At 35.8% G+C, this 27,623-nt stretch overlaps 1 long non-coding RNA gene across 1 annotated transcript in view; it reads right to left on the reverse strand.

Annotated features, from left to right (window-relative positions):
- Positions 1-6,082: 6,082 nt before the first annotated feature.
- The window catches only part of LOC145672764 (uncharacterized), a 133,523-nt gene continuing 111,982 nt past the window's right edge, over positions 6,083-27,623 (reverse strand). Inside the window, exons 2-4 of the long non-coding RNA XR_014128642.1 lie at positions 7,263-7,411; positions 6,843-6,991; positions 6,083-6,456 (exon numbers count right to left, since the gene is read on the reverse strand). This is a non-coding gene — a long non-coding RNA (uncharacterized LOC145672764). The remainder of the gene's footprint in view (positions 6,457-6,842; positions 6,992-7,262; positions 7,412-27,623) is intronic.

Genomic DNA, 27,623 nt, shown 5'->3' on the forward strand with positions numbered 1-27,623 from the left:
GTTTAAATCCAAATTCAACCCCGCAATTGGATAGAGGGATAGATATGTAAAATTGATTGAAAATGACCAATATCAGAGAGCGCTTCAATAATGCTAATAAATGACTGACTAACAGAAGATAGAAGATGTTACTATTTTTTTTTTATTATTTATTTTGACCCAGCGAAGCAGATAATTGACGCTAGTGTATTATAGTCTATAATGAAAGATGGACAGTTCAATTGGATATAACGTTTGGTCTGTTTTATTTCAATAAATAATAATAACATTATAAATAAATACTAGTTGTATAATAAATAAATGCTAATAGTAATACTACTAATAATAAATAAATACTAGTTATTTAATTCAACAACATATGAAAGGGTAATAATATTAAAAAAATGCCAATGCTAGAATATTTACGGATAGGTCTATAGTATTAGTATATAGGTAATATATTAACTTCTACAATGTATACATCATTGAATCTAGCGGTAAAATGGTAGATAAACTACAAAGAAGCTAATAAATACATTCAAAAAAATCTTTGGTATTGGATTTTACTGTAATTACAGTTTAGTCGTGTTTGTTCATTACTGAGAAGCAATTCGTGATTCAGAAAAGAAAGATAGAAAAAAAAAAGTTGTATTACAAATCTGCAACTTTACCGGAATATGATATACGCAGCTTTCCGTATTTGAGCTTTACAAAGCATCACATTACATGATAAGTTTGTTCTCAGTTACCATTAGCAGCAAAAGCACTTGCTCTCTAAAAATAACAGTTTAATCCTTTCTTGGAATCCCATTTCCGTGAATAGGATTACCAACTGGCAACAGCCAGTTCTAATACCAGGCATATTATTCCATGCATAGATATATATATTTTAAAAGGAATTTTGTTCCAAAAACTAAACTCCACTATTTTTTTCGTTTTTTAAGTTTAGGTATTAAGTGATAAGAGTGTTGAGAATCATAATCTTCAATAAAATTCAGTAAAAAAAAAAAAAAAAGTTTATATGTGTATGTTACTATGTAATTTTTGTATGAAAAATTTTTGTCAAATAAACTACCAGTAAAAGAAATTTAAACCAAAAAAGATGCATTCTTTCCCTTTTATTCTTTACTGGCTGCAACTAGGGATGGCCACAAAGTTCCGGTTCTTGGAGATCCGGTTTTTAGAGCCGGTTCCGGAACCGTTTCCAGACCTGTATCCGAAAACCCGGTTCCAGACCTGGATCCGAAAACCCGGTTCCAGAATCGGATCTTAGGAACCGGTTCCAGACCTGGATCCAAAAACCTGGTTCCAGAACCAGATCTTAGGAACTGGTTCCAGAGCTGCATCCCAAAATTCGGTTTCACCAGGAACCGGTTCTGGTCATCCCTAGCTTTCGAAAAACCGAGCAGCAAGTTAGAAGTGATGAGAAGCGAAAAGTTACTGACATCTGAATAACCTCATATATGAGGTTGGGGGAAATCACATGCTGAATGAGGCATGCAATGATTAGGTTGGTAATGATTAGTCTACAAATAACGTAAGAATGAATAATTGGTTCTATCTTTATATCTAAAAGTTACTTAGACTCAGTGGCGGATATTGAAGGTAAAACCTGGGGTGGGGGCACGCAAGAACCTAGACTACGATAGGTAGGCTATATCATGAATTTACTATTTTTCTTGGGTCATGCAGAATTATCCAACTTAATTCTCTCTCGATGGATATTATGGCTAGGTTGGACGTTGACAATGTGGACCTCAAATATTGTTTTACACATTGCATAACAGAAAAACTGCAACTGGAACGATATCTAATGTTTCAAAAAATTTCTAATAAAAAATAAAAGGTAATGTTTACTATAAACTTTCAAAAATATATAAATACTGTAATAGTTTCAAATCACTCACAAAACTGCGCCTAGGCCCCCCAGCCCCGGGATAGATCCGCCACTCCTTAGACTGTTGCAGAAGTATCCGTCCTTATCCCCACCCCCATTCCACGGAAACAAATGAAACACAGGAGGTAGCTTTTGATAGGGTGATGTAAGACAACTTACGCGCAACAGTGATTTTTTCCAGCGTGTAGAGATCCCCAATGACTAGCAGTCAGTTTGTGACTTAGTGAGTATATGCACGTTTGTAGAACCTTTCATTTGACGAGAAGAACTTAATCAGTGATTAACTTGCAAGATCTTGGCTATACAATTAGAAATCATTTACATTTCAGAGGCTATTAGCGACGATTTTCTCACACTTATTCCTTAAGAAAAGAAAGAACAAGTAGTCAAATTTGCCATATTGTTTACCTTTGTGGAGAAACGTACCCTAAGTTCGAAATATTACCTAAGAATCTGCTGCATGTGAGTAGCGAAAACTTGGAAGCTACACACTATTCGTCCGTGCATCTGATTTAGGCTCTTTTGATTGACCCTTTGCGTTCCAGGTGTCATTTTCCTATGTGTGCTGTAATACCAGGTTTTCATTTACTGTTTTAAGAATCTCTAGACCCTTATATAGGGCATAGTTATTGTGCACGTGCTAGGACACCACTCATATTCCACTCATATATTTGCATTGTGGAACATTCGGACTGAAAAAAAGGAAATTTTGATGTTCTAAAGGGATTTTATGCTGCTTCAGGTTGGCAACAATAACCGAAGATCAAAGACACAAAGGTTTTTTTTTTTTCTTTATTCTTTTCTTCGATTTCAAATTTGGTAATGGTTATCTTCAAAATAAACACACGTGTGTTGTAATTGAATGCTCCCTTAAGCCTGCCATTTACTGAGACAAAACTTTTTTTTTGCTTTTCTGTCAGTAAGGTGTTGTCATCTTAAAAGAAATAGAACTAACTCGTGCCTTTCATCCACTGAAAAATTTCATCATCTCCAGGATTAGTACGACCTTTAGTAAAGGATACGTTTTCATGATAATCCCAAGAATGTCACTGGTATTTGCAACAGAGTATTCTATGACATCCACACACTGATACATAAGGAGTTAAACAAAACTTTTCTCTGATTCGCCGATCTTCCTAAAACCCCCACATCACTCCTTCTGATATTTGGTTATTCTTCCAGCCGAAAGGAGTTTCGTTTGACTCATTAGAACGCATTATACGGAATACGACGCTCCAAACCCCCCTCATTGGTACAATGCGTTTAATGCGTGCGAACTTGGTGCACAGGGCCCCGAGTTCCATTCATGGTGAGAGAGTTTTGAAATTTGAACTTACGGTGCTTTGGATTTCACTTAAACTGCAGATCCACGCTTCATATAGCTGTAGTGCTGTACAGGGATGCTAAATTACATCCAACCAAGAAACAAGGTCCCAGCTGCTCCGTTAAAAAGAAAAACAAAAAATCCAGAAATGCTTCCAAAAATGACACAACCACTGCAAAGTGTTTGCAGTCTCAAGGATTTACTTTGAAGGCGATGAGATCAGATCCTCTAGTGGGCAATTGTACTTTCCTGGTCATAAATAGGATATTTTGAGGTAGATAGCTGTCCAATTTAATTGAAGTATTCTGGTAAATAAAGTTAACACTAAAGAATGGATATAGCAGTGACCTATAGAAACATACTACCTCACCTCTGGTATGCTGAATTTCAAATGCAAGTCAAAGCAATTTGGGATTTAGACGTCTAAACAGGGTGTTTCAAAACAACACCGACAAAGTTTGGGAGGTGATTCCTGACACCAAGATAGGAAAAAGTATAGTCAAACTTGGGTGCACAAATGCTTCCTTTTGGAGTTATAGGCTGCCGAAAACATGGAAAAATGAATTCTAAAGATCCACAGCTCCAAACCATGGGACCTACCGTAGTCGGGTCAAGACTTCACTTAGGAACTAATATATACGCTATCCAAAAATACATGTTTCAGAATCCTGCGATACTCACGCAACAATTTTTATAGAGGGAGTTTGGCTACGAGCATATAATTTGAAGTGCTCACCAACAACCTCTATAAAAATTGTTGTGGAAGTAATGTAGGATTCTGAAACTTGGATATTTACAGAGGGAACATACTAGTTCCTAAGCGAAACCTTGACCCAACTACGATAGGTCCCATAGCTTTGGAGCTATGGACATTTAAAGTTCATTTTTTCATGTTTTCGGCAGCCTATAACTCCGAAAGGAAGCATTTGTGCACCCAGGTTGGTCTATACTTTTTGTCTTATTTTGATGTCAGGAATCATCTCCTAAACTTCGGTGTTGTTTTGAAACACCCTGTGTATATACATATAGGAAATTCAAATTTGTGACAATTGTTTCGAGTTATATATATTACTCGTTGTAAATATACACTACCTAAAGTGAGAAGCTAGCAGTGAAAATAGCAACACTTTCCAAAAATTTTTGCTGTCATGTTTCCATTTGGGCTTAAAACAAAGGAAGTTTTGCAAAATCCATAGTTTAAGACAATTTTGTAAAAGTTGAAAGAAAAGGATTTGCCGAGAATAGACACTTAACATTTCCAGAACATTTCCTGATTCACACCACAGGTGTCTAAAGGCATTTTTAAAAAAATCCAATTCAATTCAAATGTACTGGTAGTTATTGGTGCACACCCTCCCCCCCAGAAATTCCTGGATCCGACCCTGCCAACATCTATAGCATCATAACTGCATACACTTCAATTTACCATCTAAAACAAAACTGGCCAATGCTAACGGTGCATATAATAGAGCCAGTTTTGGATTTGTAAACATTTTTTTAGAAAAACAGTATTTAGAAACATAATATTATTTTTCCTCTTTTTTTATCTCCTACAAAACGCTGGTATTTGATTCATCACACCATACTCTTCAGTTTGTCGTCAAAAACAAATTTGGACAATACTAACAGTGAATATGACGGAGCCAGTTGGAGATTTGTAAACCACATTAAAAAAAAAAGTATTTTTCAAATGAAGTTTACTTCTTCCTCTTGTTTCTTTTTCTTTTCTTTGCTATGTTTGTTTGTTTGTTTGATGTCTCATCCTCAACCTCACACCCTTCAATGGGGATTCCAACTATTTTTTTTAAAATTTTGTTTAATTTAAAAGAACATCATAAGGAATAAATAAATAAATAAATATTTCTTTTTTAATACTTTAAGGGATAATATATATCCATATTTTACATTTATTTTTGAATTTAAATATTAAATCCGTATTTTAATAGTAACCTCATTTGCCATAAAAACAGATTTGGACAACGCTAACGGTGAAGTTCGGGATTTGTAAACACTTCCTTTTTGGAAAACAGTATTTAACAAGTAAATATTATTTCTTTCTTTTTTTCCCCCTACAGAACGACGATATTCAATGTGCCATCAAAAACAAATTGGGACAATGATAACAGTGAATATGACGGTGCCAGTTTGGGATTTATAAACAATGTTTTCTTGCTAAACAGTACATCGTCATCATAGGTATTCTACCACTAGTGGCAGTTCACTTGCTGCAACTGAGAAGCTTCCATGCTCCACGGTCTTCCGCTAACCTCTTCGTCTTTAAGTACGATTTTTCTCCTTCGATATCGTCCATTAATTGTAGTCTCCTTCGCCCCCTCTCTCTTTTTCCTGCCACCATATCTTCTAGCATGTACCTCATGGTACAGTTCCTTCTTATCCAATGTCCCAACCAGTTTCTTTTCCTCTTCTTAATAATATCTAAAGTTGCTTTTTTCTTTCCTACCATTTCCAATACCGTACCCTCTCATTCGTTTTCCCCTCGACCCACCTAATTCGCTCCATTCTTTTCCATACCCACATTTCAAAAGCTTTCAGTCGTTTTTCATCATTTTTGTCTAAGGTAGAGCCCTGCAAACCCAGACCCGAAGACGGCCCAGCCCAACCCGAATGGATCTGAATTCTGTGCCCGGCTCGGGGTGCACCTCTTTTGCCACAGTTTTCTCCCAAAGATCTACGATAATCTGTAGTTGATTGACAGCTGATCGAAAAGTATAAAATCGTGGTTTTGCGCACAGTTTTTAAATGCGACGTTGCCAAATCTCAATATAATCATGCTTAAGCAAATCATGCAGTTGCGCACAGTTTCTAAATACGAAAATCTAAATATGAAAGAAACGAAAGAAATATTCAATTCTGCTGTTCAATGTTTATTATATTCAATTCTGCTGTATGGTACATTTTTTACAACTTTAGTCCTTGAAATTTGTGTCCTACAACTTTAAGATATTTCATTCTCGAAACTTCGCTGTGTGTGGAGTTTTGAAAGTACCTGTATAATTTCATGATTTGTTCCCTCCTTTGAATTTCTTCTTTCCTTTGTGGTTTTGAATCACCTTTCCATACCGAAGCGATCTTCAAACGTGTTTCGTGCTGTATCTCAAGTAACACTGATTCTACCTTATGGGCATCAGGTGCACTAGAATAGAACTGGCTGTTGTAGTGACGGTGGAAAGATTCTGGTCCATTTGTTGTCCTAGGTGCTGGAGATGGTTCACAAGCCCACATTACTGGAGGGTACCTGAAAAGAAAAGGTAATCATGAATACCATATCCTATCACCGTTTAATTTTTTATTTTGATATAATATTTTGATTTCCAGAACTGCTATAAAGTAGAAACTAATTTTCGGACCTCATTTCATATAATACTTTACTATTTCTGTGTGCTTTTTCTATATTCATGGCTTTAATTTCTCAAACGAGAATGCTTCTAGCCTATATACTAGACAGTTTTTAATTACTTTGGCTGGAGACCCTCTACCTCTTTAATTTTGATATTTATCATTCTTTAATAGTTAAAACTAAGTTAAATGTTTTTTCCCAGATCGGGACGGGTGTAAGCCACAGGGTTGTTATTGCCCCCAAAATTCATTATATCTTTTACATTTATCAAACCAGAATATTACCTGCAATTATCTTCGATGTAGTTGATCAGCACATAATCTGAAAATCTAAATCCTTTGGTGTCAGGTGCCACCGAAATCAGATTAGCAAAGGCATCTGGTACTTGCTCTGGAGATAAATACGGGAGTCCAAAAATGTTTTAGCCAAGAACCTAAAAAGCATAGAAATTAAATTGAGTTCAACATTGTTGAATTTATATAGGGATAGTTCACAACTTAAATTTCCTAGAGTAGTCTTGCTTAGAGTAGTAGCCACAAATTCATATTTAGAAGACATAATCTAATGTCATGATAGTAGAGTTATTTCAAAAGTCCACAGCTTAAAGAAGTAACTATAAAACCGAAAAGAAAAGTAACTAAGGCACAAATCATAATGGTACATATGATTATATATCTTTTACAGTTATCAAACCAGAATATTACCTGCAATTATCTTCGATGTAGTTGATCAGCACATAATCTGAAAATCTAAATCCTTTGGTGTCAGGTGCCACCGAAATCAGATTAGCAAAGGCATCTGGTACTTGCTCTGGAGATAAATACGGGAGTCCAAAAATGTTTTAGCCAAGAACCTAAAAAGCATAGAAATTAAATTGAGTTCAACATTGTTGAATTTATATAGGGATAGTTCACAACTTAAATTTCCTAGAGTAGTCTTGCTTAGAGTAGTAGCCACAAATTCATATTTAGAAGACATAATCTAATGTCATGATAGTAGAGTTATTTCAAAAGTCCACAGCTTAAAGAAGTAACTATAAAACCGAAAAGAAAAGTAACTAAGGCACAAATCATAATGGTACATACCTAACTGTGACTTTGAATCTAAATAGGCACTACGGAGATCGCTATCACTTTGTATCTTTCGCTACCATGCTTGACCTAGGTGGAACCTGCAACAACGAATATCACAGCCACGTTTACAGTTTTCCCTCAACAAATGCCTGTTAACATTTTCAATACTCCCTTGATGATTATGCTCCACTCCCTTCTGTAATACCGTGCTTTCAGTACCATCAACTTCAGTTGTAGCCAAGCATGTTTTCAAGGTACATCTGCAAAATTAATGGTTTGGTGTAAGTAATCAATCATTAGTAGATGGAGCAATAGTGAGCAGGTGCCTCACCAAAAGGTCTATAGATTAACTCTGCTACTTTTGTATGAAAATGTATTCAAAACCGAAAATGTTCGAAATCTTAGAGTATTACGTTAGTTTACATCCACTGCTTCATTACCTTACTTTAGCCAGTGGAGAGGCACAGTAAGCTACGTTTAAACTCAAGGATTATAAACGTCAACATAGTCTGTAGAAATTAAAATTGTTCAGAAAGCAATTTGAGAAGAACAAAAGTTTCTGCTCTCTCTCACCAATTTAGTAAGTCTATTTTAACTTACCTCCATATTGATCCTTCTCTTCCTTCACGGAAACGACGATATTTATAACCTCCCATTATTATGCATGGTGCGCCTTTCTACTTAGTTGATATCTCGAAGTCCATACTGTCGTCTCAGTTTCAACAGATTACAATTATTCTCAGTATAATCCAGTATATATATATATATTCATATCTGGTAGTTAACAAGTACCAGAGACACAGCAAGTGGTTCCTGATTGGTTACCGCCAGCCAATCCCGTGACAGCTACCCAAAGAGAACTACAAGAACGAACTTTTAATTAACGAGCCACTGCCAAGTGAAAGTCGTTAATTAAAAGTTCTCTTTTGGAAGCTGTCACGGGATTGGCTGCCGCCAGCTGGCGGTAACCAATCAGGAACCACTTGCTGTCTCGCTATGTATTCTGTTAGATAAGTGAGTTAGTGTGTTTGAAGAAGCCAAGAAAGTAAGGTAGTTGGAGTTACTTAGGTAATTTAATAAATTAGTTTATTTCATTTAATCAAATGCCCTGTCTTGTTTTGCAAAAAAAAAAAAAAAAAACACTACAAAATATATTGTATATTAAGATCAAAGAATGAATTGGCAACGTTGCATAGCACTTTGTGCGCAAAAGCATTAAAATGATTATTTGTTTTGCTTCTTATCTGCATGGAATGATAAGCTGGAAGAAAGTGTGCGCAAAAGCATTGCACCCCCCGGCTCGACCCGGGCCGGGCACAAATCGGGCCGAAACGAGCCGAGCCGGGCCGGCCCGACTCGGCCCGAACACTGTGAAAGACGGATCGGAAACTAATGTTGGCAGCCTGTGTTAATCGTAATGTGTTTGGCATGGGCGGCGATTAGGGGGGGCAAAGGGGGGCAGTTGCCCCCGCACTTTTTTGAAGTAACCAATTAATGTATATAGTTTCATTTGGAAATGTAACGATTTTGTATGTGTTACTGATTAATAGGAAAAAATGCTGCCATATAATATTTGCTGTTGCGTGAATACGTATTGGTTGTCATCCCGTGGAGTAAAGAAAGCTACAGTAATTGCGTTTTAATCGCCACAGAAAATAACCCAAAAAAATAACCTATTGGAGCACAATTTCAGCATACTTTCATTTCTTCTTACAAGGGCTCGATATGTTAGTGAGCCTCTTTGAAGCTAATCGAAAGAACATTATGCAAAAAAGTAGGGCCTATTTCACAAGTTATTCTTTAATTGCACAAAAATTGACAGTTCCTAAAATGTCTTTTCTTCTTTCTAAAGTAAGGAATATCGATTAAAAAGAGCGTGATAAGAAACAACTTCTACCTTTTCCATTGTTTTGTAGTGTAATATACGAGTGAAGTGTTGTGTTTAAGGATGTACGAGTGTATATACAATAAAATTTAGTAAATTGAACATAATTCTAGGTTTTAAGTTTATTTTGTATAACTGAAGTGTGGATTGATTCTAAGTATTGTTGTGTTTTGATGTGTTCCAAGAAAGTGAAAACTGCACCTAATGGCAACGAACATATTTCAAGAAGTTGCAAAAGCAAATATTTCTTTAAATGTCGTAGCATATGCTTGTAGTATTTACTGCCTTTCATTTTCTAAGAGTAATAACATACATTTAATAGCATGTGTGGAATTAAATATTAAGTTTTTCATTAATCCTCAGTTTCAATATAACTTTTGCAAAACAAGCATCATTATTCATTACTATGATTAATATTATCCTTTCTATTTATTTGTTTTGCAAATTTATTAAATAATCTGATCACACAATTTTCCAGACAGAATTTTAAGATGTTCATGAGCAAGGAATCAAATCTCTTCTTACACTTTCGTTGTTTAAGAGTACAAAGAGCTAGTATCTACTTGCGTTGTTCTTCTCAATTTACTTAATAAACTATTATATACGATATACGGTATTTTAACTGAAAATATAGTATCATATTAGTTATACAACCTTTCGTCAAACAAAATGTTAGAAACAACCAGGAAAACTAACATTTATATACAAATATTCAGATCATGTCTTGCCCCCTCACTTTTAACGTCCAACCGCCACCACTGGTATTTGGGAAATTAACTCTTTATTCAAGATTGTAAAGTACTGTACTTCTACTACTCTTATTACTACTACTACTGTTACTGTTGTTGTTGTTGTTGTTATTATTATTATTATTATTATTATTATTATTATTATTATTATTATTATTATTATTATTATTATTATTATTATTATTATTATTATTACTTCTACTACTACAACTGCTACGAGCGTCAGAGTTGACATGTCTGGTGGTACATACTTTACAATCTAAGTACAGAAAAAATCGAAGAAATACTAGTTATTATGGCCAGTCTGCGTAGTCTGGCCAGTAGAATGCATTCACATCTGGTGCTAGAGGTCGTCGGATCGATCCCTCCTCGTGTTATGTGAGCTTTGTGGTGGACAAACATCGTGAGCGTGGGAGTTTTTGGATTAGGCCGTTTTCGTCCACTGTCTTCATTCCACCAATTCATCCATCATCATCCATACGTCTTGAGCCGTAATTGCCTAAAGAACATATGAGAAAGTCAAGTCCTTGACCTACTAATTAGAATTTGTTCCGCTACCATTAGACCACGGAGACCGAAACCATGAACTGGCGTGTTCATAAGATTAGCGCAATTTGTAGTAATGTTCAATTAGCACGGCAGATTCCAAATCATATTACATGTTCATGTATTCTTTATAATTCGATGCTACAATAATAACAAAAAACAATGATCAAATAAATCACCCAGACCCCAGGATCGATGAAGTGTTCCTGGAACGGTGCGTAACAAGTAAATAACAGAGCTATATGACGGAATGCGAGGCAGTAAATCAAAACAAAATCCACACATATCATTGTTGATCAAAAAATACCGCAAAAGTCCCCTGAATGAAAAATGTATAGATATCAGCTATCAAAAATGCCTCTTAACATCACATATAATAGCAGGGATAGTTGATATTAAGAAAATGAAAATATAAGGTTTCCTAAGAAACCAATAGTGCAAAATGAACATCGCTTTACTGTATGTCCTTGTACGCATCGAATAGCACGGAAACAGATTCAACAGTTTCAGGCTTTAGAGCATTTCTCCGTTCCTGAGTACTAAAATCTCTTTCAGTAGACGCACTAGAAGCAGGGATGACGAGATACTGACGCGTTAATTTACACAATTTTGGTAATGTTTGTTCTTGTTGCTTCCACCACTGCAGTATATCTAGTTCTCTTACACATGATGACATGTTGAGGTAGATGTCTACTTCATCATCAAATTCACCAGAGACTGAATGTCTATCTTCCCAATCCATTAGTTTATTCTTCTTGGTAGGTGGTTCCAAGTTATGCCAACTAGCCTAAAGGAGACGATGGTGAGAAATAAATGAAATAGTGGAGTAAATAAAGTGGAAGGAAACAGGAGAACGCCGCGAACCCCCCACACGGTGTTTGTCCACCACAAAGTTCACTTGGCGAGAGCTCGGATCAAACCAGGGACCCCATACACCAGAGGTGAACGCTCAACCACTGAGCCACCGTTCCAGGAACACCTAATCGACCCTGGCGATTTGGTGATTTATTTGATCATTATTGTTAGCACTTAAAAAAACAAACAGATGTATTCACTACTCCAAATGTTATAACTGATCCAAGTCCAATTTTCTTAGCTACTATGTCCTATCTTATTGTATATACAATAAATACTTGCGTTCTTCAATACACCTTTATTATTAATCTGTGCCCATTGCACTCTTTATTTATCACAATTCATCCTTATCCTGTACACAGCTATTACATACTTAATATCCACAATATCTTCACAATAATTCATATCACAAACATCAACTTAAACATACATCATAATTCTGTTTCTTATTTGCACAGACTAGGTCTTTTTACTACATATAGGATATACTCATATTTGTAAGCACTTACAGCCCATTTCTATTTCCAACAATTATATTTTGTTATATTTGTAGCATCATACTATAAACAATACATGAACATGTAAAACCATTCGATATTTGCCTTGCTAATTGAACATTACTACAAATTGCACTGATCTTATGAGCACGCCAGTTTATGGTTTTGCCCTCCGTGGTCCAATGGTAGCGTACCAAATTCTACTTACTAGGTCAAGTACTTGACTTTACCATACGTTCTTTAGGTAACTACGGTTCAGGCTGAATGGATGATGATGGGATGAATTGGTGGAAAGAAAACAGTGGGAGGAAGCGGGACCACCCCAGAACTCCCATGCACACGATGTTTGTCCACAACAAAGCTCACATAGCATGAGCAGGGATTGATCCGACGACCTCTAGCACCAGATGTGAGTGTTTTTTTCTATTGAGCCACTATTCTACCTCGTAGATCAAGCATCGGTTCACATTCTACGCAGACCGGCCATAATAACTAGCATTTCTCAATTTTATTCTGTACTTAGAAGGTAAATTCGGTACCACCAGACATGTCAACTCTGACGCGAAGTCGTAGTATTAGCAGTGGTCGTAGTAGTAATAGTAGAAGTAGTAATAGTAGTAGTAGAAGTAGTAATAGTAATAGTATTACCAGTACATCACAGTCTTGAATAAAGAGTCAGTTTCCCAAACACATTACGATTAACATAGGCTGACAGTAAGACCGTACAAACACGGCAAAAATAGAGGTAGTGGAGGACATTAAAAAAACAAATAGGCTGACAACATTAGTTTCCGAACCGTCTTTCAGAGTATCGGGCCGATATGTGCTCGGCCCGGTTCGGCCCGAAATGTGCCCGGCCCGGTTAGGGCCCGGTCCAGTTTGATATTACTTGAAACGGGTCAGGCCGGGCCGGGCACCGGGCCGAACCGGGCGCGCCCGGCCCGTGCAGGGCTCTGGTCTAAGGTCCATGTTTCTAACTCATACAGTACAATACTCCACACGAAGCACTTTATGAGTCTTTTTCTCAATTCTTTATACATGATCCCACAAAATAGTTTTCGCCATTCCTATCCTTGCATTCATTTCACGTTCACATTTCATATCATTACTAATAATAATACTTTCCAGGTATCGAAAACTAGTCACTTGTTCTATTTTTCCCCAGCTACTTCTTGACACCGACCCCTTCGTTCGAATCACCATGGCTTTTGTCTTTCTAACATTTATTTTCATTTATTGTAAACAGCCCTTCCTCAAATTTGCTAACATCTTAGTGATTTTCTCTTCAGATTCTGCAACAAGCGCCATATCATCTGCAAACCGTATACACCTAATCATTCTATCTCCTACTGAAATAGTATGTATTAAGTGAATGTTATTTTTACCCTTTTCCCCTTTTAAAAAAAGGCCGATATTTGATCCACATATTTGAAGTTATAGATAAAGCACGAAATCAATTCTGAAAACGTTTATCCAATACAGCACCACAGAAATAAACAAAATGGTATTTAAGATTATAAATTACTATTTATGTATATAAATTATACGCGGGAAATATCGAATTTTTGCACAGACACGAAATGTTCTTTAAAACACACGACACGTAACGTTAAGCTATACCTACGTAGGAAAAAAAAAGATTCAGCTAGTAATTAAATTCGTTCATTTTATTGGCCTCTGTAAATTGCTAGTTGTCACTTTCCTAAAAGTGACAAGCACTTATCTCTCGACATTTACGAAAAATGAGCCCCCTACTTCCAAAAGTGAGAAGGAGAGGCTTTTTATAGCTAGAAACTTTTAAAACCTTCAGCAATGAACAAGTGTTTAAGGCTTTTAGTGAAAGAGTGATATAAAGCAATGAAAACGCTGTATTCAATGTAATGGATATCTAGTGCAGCAAGTGTCGTAAAACCCTTTATGATGAGACTCGAATGTGTAATAAACAATCTTGGTAGACATTGTTTGTTACTTACCAAAAAAAAAAAAAAATGTCGTAGGAACGCAGGGTCATTAGATTTACCCGCAAAATACATCAGGCGCATGCATTTACAGCGTCTTTGAAACATTACTACTGTATTTATAATAATTGCGGTTCTGTCATTTATCTTCAAGTGGAAAGAATGTCCCAAAAATTTTAGGGAAACAACTGTCCACGAAAGCGACGTGTGTGTTTGTCATCAGGTGCGACTACTGCTTTACACGTAGCATGAATGTGCAACCATCTACTATATATAGTGCAACCATCTACTATATATATATATATATAGTGATAGATTAAGAATAATGATATATTACTCTTCAGCGCAAGACAAAATTGATGTACGAGGGGGAAGTCGGAAAATAATATGTTTCCCATTCCTCTTTTTTTTTTTCGAAAAATCATAAAACGAAAAACGAAATCTTTACACCCCACGTTTATGCCCGCTAGGCTAAAGGAGACGGTGATGATGAGAAGTGAATGAAATAGTGGAATGAAGAAAATGTGAGTAAAGGGGAGCTACGAGAAAACCTACGCACACGGTGTTAGTCAACCACAAAGCTCACTTGGCGTGAGATGGGATCGAACCAAGGATCCCAAGCACCAGAGAAAGTCAAAAGAGCAAGCAAAGCACTGGTGTAATGCGAGAGTGATCAATACGTCATTTAGTGACGTACGACGAAGATCTTGCAGATAGTGTTGTAGCAGCGCTAATAGAAGATTCGGATGAGCGGCCCGTTATGTGACCGGCAGGTATGGAGGCTTGATCAATCATCAATGCTCACCGGATTGTCACACATTGACGAGGTTAAAGTGTATTATTTCGAGGAAACGGACTGGCCTTCTAACATCTAGCTTTCTCCTTCCGGATGACAATGCGAGACCACACTCAATGGCAGCAATGCAAAACCATCTTGTCAGTTGTCACCTTCAGTTCGAAGCACCTAGCCCATCCTCTGTACAGTCCAGGCCTTGCGCCTCACATCCAGACCTATAGGGAAGGCACTTCGGAACCAATGACGAAATGAAGACAGTTGTGAAGGATTTTTTCCTTATATATTACATGCACTTTCTCCATGAAGAGTTTTTAAAACTTATAAGGCGGTATGATAAATACGTCCTTGGATTTTATGTTGAAAAATAAATTTTGTCCCTTATTTTAGTAGCATGCATCAATATCTCTACCCATAGCCGCCAGGGAAGATCGGTTTACGTTTATAGTTGCATGAGCACTGCAACTATATTTATTTATTTATTTACTTGTCATCAACACAACAGGCATAAGACCAATTATGGTGTTGGTGTACTACACTCATAATACATTTACAATAGTTTTCTTAAACATAGAGTTTATATCACATATTTTGTTATAAGTAGAACACATTCTCCAGATTGGTGATTTCATTAACACGTTGGTCCTTGCTTTTTTGCAATAGAACAGGTCAGAGTTATCAGGACGAGTTTTAAGTGTCGGGACATGAAAATTTAGTGTTGATATGAGATGTGTACAATTAAACTCGTTTTGCACTATTTTATGGAGAAAAATCATATCTATCACATTTCACCTTTGTTCAAGTGTAGGGATACAGAAGTTCTCTATTAATGTTAGATAATTTTCATAATATGGGTAGATTCCAGTTTGTTCGTAGGTTCGTAGGTAACTTTAGATTGGATCTTTTCCGGTTGGTGTCGGTATTGCTGTTTGGTATTTGGCAAACAATATCTGTCGGTAATGGGTTCCAGATCACAGTAGCATATTCCAGTTTTGATCGGACATAAGAATAATACATTTTTGTTAGTGTGGTAATATTGATAAATTCCTTTCCAGTTCTAATTATGATCCCTAACATCTTAAGAGATTCATTAATTATGTTCTCTATATGGTTATTAAATGTCACCTTCGTATCAAATGTAACTCTAAGATCTTTGGCTGAATTTAATCTATTTAGCAAGATCTGATTCATTGAGCAATTAAACTTTATTTGACTTTTGTTTTTGGTAAACGATAAAATGTTACATTTGTTGATGTGCACATTAAATTTGTTAAGAGAACACCAATTAGCAATATTTTCCTGTCACGTTGTAAATTGAGACAGTCATGGATGGTCTTTATCCTACCGTATATTTTGAGGTCATCAGCAAAAAGCAATATGTTACTTAATAATATATGATTAGGGAGATCGTTAATGAATAAAAGGAACAATAACGGATCTAGATTAGAGCCCTGGGGAATTCCAGAATATAGAATATAATCAGTTGATTTATATTCTTTGTAGATAGCAGTTTGTTTACGATTATTTAAATATGATTGAAAGAACTTGATCAAGGGAGAAGAGAAATTATATTCACCTAGCTTATGCAATAGTAATTTGTAATTGACTCTGTCAAACGCCTTTTCAAAATCTATATATATTACATCAACCTGACATACTACATCTAACGAATTCGCTATAAAGTCTGTGATAAGTGCAAGGTTTGTTGTTGTTGATTTGTATGGAATAAAGCCATGTTGATATTGTGAGATTAGGGGTTGGATGTGATCAATCATCTCGGTATAGGATTTGCTCAAATATATTTGCAAAAGTAGGTAAAATTGATATAGGCCGATAGTTATTTATTTCCTGTTTATTATTGGTTTTTGGTATTTGGCAAACAATATCTGATTTCCATTTAATCGGAAAAACGCATGTTTTTAAAGCGAGGTTGAATGCAATCCTTAGCGGATATGTAAATCCGCTATATATACACTCCTTTATAATATATGGAGATATTCCATCAGGACCAACAGCAGTTCTGGGCTTTAATTTTTTGATTAGCATTTCTACTTCAGATTGAGTGATTTCCTCAATGCTAAGTGACTCTAGTTTGTTATTTACATAAGTTAATAAATTGTTTGTAGGAATGTTAGTGACACCTGTATCTGGCACATATACTGACGAGAAATACTGTGCAAAAGCATTGGCTATTTCATCATTATGATAAAGTTCGCGTCCCTCATAATTTAATTCCCTTCCCCCCCCCCAGGAAGATGTTTAGTCTTATTTTTCATAAAGTTCCACAATTCATTAGCATTGTTATTAATGTTATTTTCAGACTCTTCTATGAACGCTCTGTATGCCAGCTTAATTTCTTTCTTTATTTCCCCACGTAATTCATTGAATTTATTGAGATAATTTACTCCTTTATTGTATTTGTACTGTTTATGATCTATTGCTTTAGTTTTGATTTTTTAAATAATTTCATTTGTAAGCCAGCACCGATAATCTGTTCTCGAGTTGATTTTAATTGGCACACACTTGTCAAATACACTATAAATAATATTATAGAGATTATCAACTAGGTTATTGGCGTTTTCATAGTTCTTTAGACAATTCCAGTCAATAGACGAGAATTCAAGATACAGCCCTAAGAAATCACTTTCCTGAAATTATACCCTGATATATTACTTTTCTTTTTAATCTTTGCGGTTCCCTGTTGCATCACGTTTATTACTAAGGATGGATGGTGTGTACATCTTCTTGAATTAGTGGACAATATTCCCTACTGACTTCTATATTTGTTATATTAGACAGAGCACTGAGCATATGGCAAGGACCTTCAATTTCTTAAAGCAAGTTTACTCGTATACCTGTAATGCTCCTATCTTCTCATATTGTAGACAAGTGACTATAGTCATTTGACAACCGCTAGTCTACTTCCTGTAAACTTGTTTGTATTTATTTATTTGTTTTGTAAAATTACAACGAAACACTGACAAATAAACTATCATGCATCACTGTTAAATTATGGAATAGGCTACTAATTCATTGCAAAACTAATCATGTCGCTTGTAGTTCACCCATTAGCCAATCTAGACATGATTGAATTTATAGCCAGAATAGTACTCAGTTTTCCTTGTGTGTTGCAACATCGGTTCATCATATACATTACCACAACGAAATAACTTACAATTTGAAAAGTAAGGAAAGGGACCGTGGTATCTCCTGGTATAACGTTCGCCTCTGGTGCGTGGGTCCCTGGTTCAATCCCATCTCGCGCCAAGTGAGCCTTCTGTTGGACAAACCCGTATGGGTGAATTTTCTCGGGGTTCTCCCATTTCCTCTCAATTTCTACACTCCATCATTTCATTCATTTCTCATCATCACCGCCCCTTTAGCCTATACGGTATAAACAGGGGACGTAAACCTGAAATATTTCATTTCAGAAAATAAGGTACCTATAGATAGCAGAATGTCAAAAACGAAGGCGAACCTTGCATTGTGGTCTGCGCAATGTTTATTTCTTTATTTGTACACTTCCTTGTTCATGGGACCATCTTAAGTAAGAATCCGACGTGTGGGACCTTGTTACACACGGGCAATCCAAAATGGCGGCTAAAGGCTAATCGTAGTCTTGGCTTTGAATGCTTGTATCTCCTAAACTAGTAGCTTAATCTTCATCATTCAAACACTAAATTGTGTAGAAGATAACAAGATAAAATATGATATCACTTACCGTTACTCGTACTCAAAATTAGTAACGAGAAACATAATTGAATTTAAAATATTTATTTTTCCGAACAGCTTTTCAATCATATTGCAAAATCATAAGCAAATAGGTAGAATAAGTGTAAAACGTGTAGAGTAACGTTTTAAAGATAGTTAAATTTGCTTTAATTTGAGGTATGTTTTATTTAGATATATTAAAAGATAATTAAGTTATTTCCAATAGAAAATCTTTGTTTTTGAGTGAAAGATATTTAAAAGATATTTCGCTATTTGTTTTTGTGAATAGAGTTTTAGTCCAAAGCCCAAAAATGACTTGACTATCAGTAGTGATTAATTCTGCAATTGTTGGTAAACTAGTGACACCTCTCGGACACTTATCTAAAATGCCCTTAATCCTGTCAATTACGGCGAATCTGAATTATTTATATTTAAAGGGATGAGCAAGAGACTGGTATTGTTCCTTGGCTACACACGAAAACTATTTCACCTATCAAACCAAGAACAAGCATCCTCATTATTCAAAGTACTTACATCAATGGCAGAAGAGACCATTTGTTCAAAAATTGGATCATCTTACCTGTAAGAAACAAAAATATAAAATATTGAAAATCACTGCTCTACAAAATACACTAAGAGACATATTAAATAGCAGAATAACAGTTTAAACTTTTTTTAATACTACCAAATGAGTAAAATGATTTCTTTTAGCGGAATGACTCAGACTAAAAAATTGGGCTCAATTTAATGCTTACATAAGCTGCTCAATCACCCCACTAAAAGCATTATTTTCTCGTTTTTAGTGCATTTTTTTATAAGAGCATTGCTTTTAAAAAGTTATTTTTCAACGTTTATCGTTTATTTTTTAGTCCTTATTCAATATCCTGTAATTAGTTCTTTACTCCTGAACTTTCTTAACATGAAAATACAACCTGATATCTAAGTTTGAGCTTATAATATTTTATTTTCTAAGACATTTTACAAGACTTGTAAAAGTTCATTTAATTTTTTTAAATGAAAAGAATATGTCTAATATATTCGGAAACTGTACGTCATGTTAGAAGTATGTGCGTCGATTTTAGTATTGTGTCATCGTTAGGTAAAATATGAACAATAGGTTCCATTTCCTAGTTAAAGTGTATTTTTTACATGGGGTCTATACAGTACACACACACTCATATATATATATATATATATATATATATATATATATATATATATATATATATATATATATATATATATATATATATATATATATATATATATATATATATATATATATATATATATATATATATATATATACACTGCTCCACAAAACTTAAGCAACTCTAAGAAAGTGGCAGAAAGTAAAACGACACGATCACTGCACCAAGTATAATGAACAAGCAGACGGTCCAGATGCACAATGCAACACAAGTGAAGACGAACAATACAGTTAGGATGTACAGGGTGACCAAAAAGTGCAGCACTACGATCCCTCAACAGGTGACGCTGGATTGTGCGAGGGCACAGGCAGTCAATATGGCATGTAACCACCACGAACAGCTATACAGGCACGACATCTGGCCTCCATGCTGCAAATCAGAGTGTTGATCAAGTCTTGCGGCAGATGGCGCCACTCCTCGAGGAGAGCTGTTTGCAGGTCAGGGAGAGTGTGTGCTGGTGAACTGCGCTGCGCTATTCGCCTCCCAAGAGCATCCCACACATGCTCGATGAGATTCAAGTCCGGCAAATATGCAGACCATGAAATACGCGTAATGCCTTCGCTCTCCAGATACTCGGACACACGATGTGCACGGTGTGGGTGGGCATTGTCATCCATGAACAGGAAGTCTGGGCCAAATGCTCCGCGGAAATTGCGCACATGTGTATTGAGAATTTCATCCAGGTACCGTTGTGCTGTCAAAGTGCCATGTTGCACAATATGGAGGTCCGTTTTCCCGTCCAGCATAATTCCACCTCACACCATAATGGAACCACCGCCATAGGAGGGCCGTTTAGCAATGAAGTTTGGATGATAGCGTGCTCCTGGCTCTCTCCACACTAAAGTTCGATCAGAATCTGACGACAGGCTGAATCTCGACTCATTGGAGAAGATGACACGCGCCCACTGGTGTTCCCCCCATACAACATGTTCCTGACACCATGTGTAACGCGCACGTTTGTGCTCCAGTTTCATGGCACACACAGCGCAGGCCTTTTTGCATACAGTCCTGCTCTATTGAGTCGCCGACGAACAGTTTCACGACTCACGCGTTGTCCTGTAGCGTGAAACAACTCATTGGCCAGGTGAGAGCATGAAGCTTGACGGTTACGTTTGACAGAAATTGTGAGAAATCGGTCCTCGACGGCCGACATCTTCTTCGGACGGCCTCCTCCATGACGTCTACTGACTTCACCTCCATTTTGAAAGCGATTGCACAGCCTCGACACAACACGTTTGTTCACGTTGAATTCCTGCGCCACTTCCACTTGCGATCGGCCGAATTCCACCGCCCAATTGTTTGCCCGCGGTCAAAGTCACTCAAATGTCGTCTACCAGCCATTGCAAGGTGTGTACCCCACACAAGAACCACTAACTCAATGCTTGGAGCCTCGGACACTACTAGGCTGTGGTGTACGGCTCATGTCATAAGTTGTTCACCGCGCTTGCAACGATGCTGCTTATGCGATAGAGTGGGTGCTCGATTTGCCTGTGTGTCTCTGTGTATGTGCATGCCACTAACTAGTGTTGAATGGGCCCCACACGTCACTTATACCACGTTCTCTCGGGTTGCTTAAGTTTTGTGGAGCAGTGTATATATATATATATATATATATATATATATATATATATATATATATATATAAAGGACCGGATGCAGGATTTCTTGACGGGGGGTGCACCAATAGTTACCACTACATTTGAATTAAATTTGGATTTTTTAATGTAATGCGAATGAGGAATATTATTTTGCTTGGTGAATCCTTTTCCTTCAAGCTTTCAGAAAATCGACTTAAACTATTTTGCAAAACTACGTCTTTCTTTTAAGCCCCAAAGAGACACATGTTAGCAGAAAATTTTGGAAAGTGTTGCTATTTTCATTGCCAGCTTCTCATTTTAGATAGTGTATATTTACAACGAAGGGGAGTACATGTTCTCCGGTACACTCCTCTAAATCCTTCCCTATATAAATACTCCGGTACACTCCTCTAAATCCTTTCCTCACAACTATGTTAGACTCATTGATTAAGCTTTTATCCATGATTGTACTTTTAGTTCTTTACTCTTCAACATACTTTGTACAACACTAAATATTTCAAAACTCAATTATAATTAACTTTAAAATTCTTTATCTGTAAAAAATATAATAATTACTGCTTTGTAATTCAGTTTTTAAATTTGTTTCCACATATCAACCTTACACAAGCCATCCTATAAGTTCATGCATTGACAAATATAATGATAAAAGCATATTTTTATCATTATAGGTCTATTATTTCACCCCGAGTACAGTAGTAAATGTATGACGGTCAAAAATCGATTCCCCACGTATTCCTGTATAGAAGTAATTATTGATATGGAGTGTTCAGAATACAAGGAAAACAAGTCCAATTCTATAGTTGTGAGAAAAAATTTGATGTAAAGTTCGTACGCTATGCTTAAGTTATGGAAATGTTAACACTTTATTTATTTATTTATTTATTTATTTATTTATTTATTTATTTATTTATTTATTTATTTTTATTTATTTATTTTTGTAAGAGTTATTTTCAATATCTGGACATGAAGCTTTTAAACTCTGAAAGGAGTATCAGATTGAATTAGGAACTAGGAATTAGATTTCTGGGCTTTCGGCATCTATGACCATGTTAGCCCGTCACTCATATGAGGGATGACGTCCTTCGGCGATCACACTACCCGGGGAATTGGAGAGGAAGAAAGGAATAGGGAAGGAAGGAAACAGCCTGGGACTATGATGGGTACCATCCCGGCATTTGCCTGTTGTCAATAAGGAAAAAACTTACTCAGGATGGCTGACCTAAAAAAGCTTATACACCTTTATGACCGAGTGTCTTCACCGGGAATCGAACCCGAGACCGCTCGCACTAAAAGCAAGTCCCAGATAGAGATAATAAAGGTAAAATATGTCAAAACTGACCCAAAAAAAGTGGACTTGATTCTCTTGTGCACTGAACGTGCCATATTTAATAGACTACCCGCAGTGCTGTTGAGAATAGCGGGTTAATTATAATGCTCAAGATGATGCAAAATACTAATATGTCTGTGGAATAGAATGCTAAAATGAAACTAAATGCATTTCTACTCGATAGATCTAAAAACTTAAAGATTTTTCTATTTTCACATATTAATTCATCGTAAAGTATACTTCATTTATTTTGAGGTAGAATGATAAAAAAAAAAATTAGCTTGTTAAGAAGTTTGGTTTACCAAAACACAAACCAAACTACTTTACGTGATGTACACTGTGACGCTACTTTTCCCAATACTACTGTAACATAATTTCAATAGCTCTCCCCACCTACTTCAAACGTCAGTTACAATTCAATTTATTTCATTTTTGTTTTAAATTAATGTGAATCTGGACTGAAGCAGGAAAATAAATATATGCCCATACAAAATGCTGAAAACTCTTTTTTTGTCTCTCTCGTTTTCTGCTTAAAATTCATGCCAATTAATATTTAAATTTCAAACACATCTTGTTATAGTTTAATATTATAAATGAAAAAAGCAGTGAACATTTACTAAATACAAAACAATGTATGTATCTGTTATCGATAAAATTTATAGACAAAAGAAAGGCAAACATATGGTTACACTTTAAAATGTATTACTATGTATCAATACATATTAATACAGTAATCTTCTTTATATATAAAGCTTTGAAAATATTATATATTAGAAACATTAACGTATTTCTCAAAGTGGTATCATATCGCAGATTGATACACAAATCATAACAAAATGTGATATATATCTCTGAACATAATTTAATGCCAAACTCAGCTTTTTTCGACAAGAAACTGCATATCACTGTCTTTCTTTCACGGAACAACAGTTTTGTTTTGGTCTCACATATAGTTAAAGCTTACTGATAAATGTCTCCTCAAAAACCCAATGTTTCCCCTTAAGTCCTCAATAACTCGAACCACACATCATATTACTGGAGATCAGCCGTGGAACTAATAACAACGAGGATATGTGTCCTTTCTATTTATTTGAAGCTCTGGAAAGAGATTGAGAAATTACACATTGACTTGTTTCGTAACAATAATCGAGAAATATTCTTCCTGCTATGCCATTCTATTTTTCATTGAAATGACGAAATAATAATAGTGTTCGATTTAGAAGGAAAAAAGAAACGATCCGAGTAATGTATGGGTATAAAGATTAGGAAACGAACATTTATGTATGAGTTTGGAAACGAACATTTATGCATGAGTTAGGGAAACGAATATTCACGTATGAGTAGGAAACGAACATTTATTTTTATGAGTTAGGAAATGAACATGCATGTATGAGTTACGAAACGAATATTTATGTATGAGTTAGGAAATGAACATTTGTGTGAGTTAAAAAATGAGCATTATTACGTATGAGTTAGGAAACGGACATTTATGTATGAGTTAGGAAACAAACATTTATTTATATGAGTTAGGAAATGAGCATTTATATATATGTTAGAAAACGAAGATTTATGTATAAGTTAGGAAACGAAAATTTATGTATGAGCTTGGAAACGAACATTTATGCATGAGTTAGGAAACGAACATTCATGTATGAGTAGGAAACGAACATTTATTTTTATGAGTTAAGAAATGAACATGCATGTATGAGTTTGGAAACGAACATCTATGTATGAGTTAGAAAACGATCATACGTATAAGTTAGGAAAATAACATTTATATATGAGTTACGAAACAAATATTTATGAATGAGTTAGGAAATGAACATTTGTGTATGAGTTAAAAAAATGAGCATTATTACGTATGAGTTAGGAAACGAACATTTATGTATGCGTTAGGAAATGAAGATTTGTGTATGAGTTACAAAATGAGCATTTACGTCTGAGTTACGAAATTAAAATTTATATATGAGTAGAAAATGAGCATGTACGTATGAGTTAAGAAAGGAATGTTTATTTATGAGTTAGGAAATGAACGTTTATAATATATATAAGTTAGGCAACAAACATTAATATGAATTTTAAGTTATTGCATTTTTGTTATAAAAAAAAATGAAGATTTATTTCATGGACTACACTACAAGTTTTCGAGTAAATTTAAAAGGAATGTAATTTAAAAATTGATATTGTACGGTAACTACGCCATCCATTAATAGGCGAAACTAATACTGAAGTATATCTTTATGAAGCTCTTCATTATGACTTTAACAAGACAATTGTACGTGTTAGAGTTAATGAAATACAGTCCGAATTATGGCTAACTCTTTAACTTAGATTCCTATTTAATTGAAATATCGTCCACAGATAAAACCTAAATTAGTTGACAGAGCTTAACAAAAGGACAAGCTTAACAGTAAATTCTGTTGCGTGGTTTCCGAGAAAATCGACAAAACCGAACTTTTATGGCGCTGATGGTATGTCGTTCGTTGCCTATAATAACACAGCTACACCAAAAAATAAAACAAAATAAAATAAATAAAAGTTCTGTACACGGACTCCAGGTTATGGGTTCGATGCATTTTGTTACGCAGGATCCAAATTTCGAAACCCCAAGACAATCGACCGTGTCATTTTTTTTTCTTTTTATGGTCGAAAAACTTTAGCGATTTTGCATAGGGAAAATACATGTAAGACAGCCATACAAAAAAAAAAAAAAAAAAGTTCTGTGCAGTGGATCCCAGGGTATGAATTTGATGTATTTTGGTACGCAGAATCCAAATTTTGAAACCTCAAGATAATCGACCGTGTCAATTCCTTTTTATAGGCGAAAAACTTCAGCGAATTTTGGTACGTAAGACACCACATACGTTTTTCGCCCATGAAACAAAATTGACATATTCAACTGTCCTGGGATTTTGAAATTTGGATACTGTGTACCAAAATACATCGAATCCAAACCCTGGGGTCAGGTGAACAGAACTTCTGCTGGAAAAGATTGTTTATAGATATGCTAAAGTATTGTGCATGTAAAGAAAAAATACTCCGTTGAATATATGATTATTGTATTCTCTTAATAGTGGTAGGGGCACTCCTTACAATGACAAACATATTTCTAACAATTACATACTATTTTAATATCTCGCAATATCTTGTGATTTGATTTGATTTTCCTTTGTGGTGGACAAACACCGTGCTCGTGGGTTTTCTCGGGGTTCTCCCGTTTCCTCCCACTTTCTTCATTCCACCATTTCACTCATCTCTCATCATCACCGTCTCCTTTAGCCTAACCGGCATAACCGTGGGACGTAAAACTCAAAGATTTCATTTCATTTTTTGATTTGATTTTCATCAATGTTCATGTCTTATCTCTTCTTTTACCAAAACTAGAAATCTTGGGTAAAAATTCGCCGAGTAATGTAAGTATTTAGAATTCAGTAATATCCAATTGTGCTCTTTAGCCGGTTCGCACCGGTTCGGTAGAACCGGCGGTTGTTAAAATATTTCGAGTTCGCAGAACCGTTTGTTATGTCCAGACATAACAGTAAATCATACCGTTATATCCAGGAACAGTAAATTTTAGTTTAACTATCTTTGTTTTTAGAAATTCTTACAGCTTCGGGGTTAAACATATGATCTCTTAAAACAAGGTATAAGCGTTTATTTCTTAATCTCAAATGCTCAGATATCAAGAATGACATGTTAATGAACTATACCGACAAACTTTAAGAGGTGATTGCTCACATCAAAATAAGAGAAAAAGTTCATATGTGAAAAGTGCAAAGTTTCAGAGCTAGGGCTGTCCAAAGTCGCGAAAATAGGTCGCGAAAATAGATACACTTCAATAGGTCCTGTTTCGAATTGGGGAGATTGCGAATGGTGGTCTTTATCAGCGTAAAGGAAGTCACACATACGAAATCCAAAAATGCATATTTCATTAATGTTCGATGGGTGTGCAGAGTATTCCCTGCAGGGTGAAATTCCCAGACATGCCCTTAACCGAATTTTGAGATATACTCTGACCTTATGATTGGTCCAAAGGAGGCAAAGATAAGCCGTGATACCAGTGAACACAGAATTCTTTGGCGCAATGTCAGAAGTAATAAGGATCGTCAGTAGCACAGTTTCTCGTACTCGGGAAAACGAATGGTGCGATGTTTTCTTTCACGTTTATAAGTGAAGAAAATGTGAAACATAACGTAACAAAATACATCGCAGTACACGGTATTCCGAACACAAAGAAACATGGAGCTGCCGGTTCCTAACACTTCCGCCTTCCCTCCGAGGCATTGGAGTCCAATGTTGTCAAGGTTTGTTTCCTGCCTACTTTGGATCCTCCTTGAAATCAGGGTATATATGAAAACTCTGTAGGAAATACCCTCTACACCTATTGACAATTGATGAAATATGCACTTTTGGATTGTGTATGCGTGGCTTCCTTTACGCTGATACGAACCACCATACCTGCATATAGTTTCTGGAATTCGAAATAGAATCTATTGAAATTTAGCTTTTTCGCGACTTTGGACTCCCATATGAACTTTTTCTCTTACGTATTTTGATGTGAGGAGTCACTTCTTACCGTTTGTCGGTATAGTTCACTAACACCCTGTGCTTCTAAGAAAGCAATTGCCTTTTGCGGAAAATAGCAAAATGGACTTTAAAACTCGTAAGTTTTTGCTACGTTTAATGATAGATTTAAAAAAAAAAAAAAAGTCAACACTATGTTCGTTAGCTCGTGTTTGATAACGCTCAGTGGCGTATTTACGATTTTGTTTCGGGAGGGGCTTTGCTAACTTTCGGGGGGGGGGGCTTTGCCTGGAAATGTGAAAATTCTGCAAGATATTTCATTTACTTTACTATACTAA

Source organism: Thermobia domestica, chromosome 16 (genome assembly GCF_964235325.1).
Source record: "Thermobia domestica chromosome 16, izTheDome1.hap1.1, whole genome shotgun sequence".
Classification (NCBI taxonomy): Eukaryota; Metazoa; Arthropoda; class Insecta; order Zygentoma; family Lepismatidae; genus Thermobia; species Thermobia domestica.